General features: G+C 28.2%; 1 pseudogene; it reads left to right on the forward strand.

Moving 5' to 3' along the window:
• The first annotated feature begins 382 nt into the window (after positions 1-382).
• Positions 383-1,180, forward strand: LOC145838573 (peroxiredoxin pseudogene; annotated as a pseudogene).
• Positions 1,181-1,547: the final 367 nt, after the last annotated feature.

Below are 1,547 nucleotides of genomic sequence, written 5' to 3' on the forward strand. Positions count from 1 at the left end.
TCTGAACTTTGACAATTTAGCCAAAAAAAAAAACTGGAATTTTAAACTATTTTTATTTTTTTAGTAACTAAATTTTGATTAGGTACAAAAAATCTATCATAAAGATAAAAAAAAAGGCTGTTTTTACTTAAAACACATTTAAAGTAGCTTAACAGTATGTTTTCAATGTTTTCATAAAATTTAATACAATTTTTCTTTACTTGAAGTACAATTTTATAAAAAAAATGAACTGAAAAACTTATTTTTTAGAAGGAAAAAATTTACAAAAAGCTTTTGGCAACCCTGCCGTTTGCAAAAAACAGTCTTCTTTCATATTTGACCTGTCCCTGTTTAGCTTAGTATTCAGTAATCTGCTTTTAAAAGTATAATTTAAATTGTTTTTTAAAGATTTATTATTATTTAGAAATTAATTAATATAAAATGTTTAAATCTTTCATAAGTAGAACTTTTCAACTTTGTCAGAATGTAGTCAATACAAGAAAACTTCACACTACTTCAAATAACTTAGCAGCTATGGTAACACAACAAGCACCCACTTTTAAAGCTACTGCAGTGGTAGATGGGAAGTTTGAAGAAATTAGTTCTAGTCAGTTTGAAGGGAAGTACCTTGTCTTGTTTTTCTATCCACTTGATTTTACTTTTGTGTGCCCTACAGAAATAATTGAGTTTAGTGATAGAGTTGAAGAATTTCAAAAGCTAAACACTGCTGTTGTTGGAGCTTCAGTTGACTCTCATTTTTCACATCTTGCATGGATAAACACACCTAGAAAGAAAGGAGGCCTTGGTGAAATGAAAATCCCACTCATGGCAGATTTAAACAAATCTATTGCCAAAGACTATGGCGTTCTGCTAGAAGATGCTGGTATTGCACTTCGTGGGCTTTTCATTATTGATGGTAGTGGTAAATTGCGCTATTCTGGCATAAATGATTTGCCAGTTGGAAGATCTGTTGATGAAGTCCTGAGGCTAGTTGAAGCTTTTCAATTTACTGATAAACATGGAGAAGTTTGTCCTGCAAGTTGGCAGCCAGGTAGTAAAACCATTAAGCCTGGAGTTGATGAGTCAAAAGAATACTTTGAAGCTGCTAATTAATTTAACAATTTAAATATTTTGGAATATCATGTAGTTCTTTATTACATTTCTTGTCAAAAATTTATCAATAAATTCTGTCTTTTGTAGACTATTCATTTTTAGTATTAGCAAAAACTAAATTTATTTGTCAGATAGTTTCACTGACTACTGTTTAAATTGTAAAAAAGTGAGTTACATGAGTTTTTAATTTTTTTATTATATTGCTAGTTTGTTATCTTGTTACTAAAGAACATAAATTTAATTACAATTAGATGATAAATTAAAAGTATCAAAACATGTTTTCTACCTTTGGTAATTAAAAAATTTCTTTTGAAAATAAAATAATTGTTAGTAAAATGCTCATAGCAACATCAATTTAATTTAGTGCACTAACTCCTAAAGTATTTTACTATCCTTAGCATAGTTTTCGTTAGATATTAGTTTTAAATGTCAATCTACTTATATTTATTCACATT

This window comes from Thalia democratica, chromosome 6, assembly GCF_965202585.1.
Source record: "Thalia democratica chromosome 6, ktThaDemo2.hap1.1, whole genome shotgun sequence".
NCBI classification, from domain to species: Eukaryota; Metazoa; Chordata; class Thaliacea; order Salpida; family Salpidae; genus Thalia; species Thalia democratica.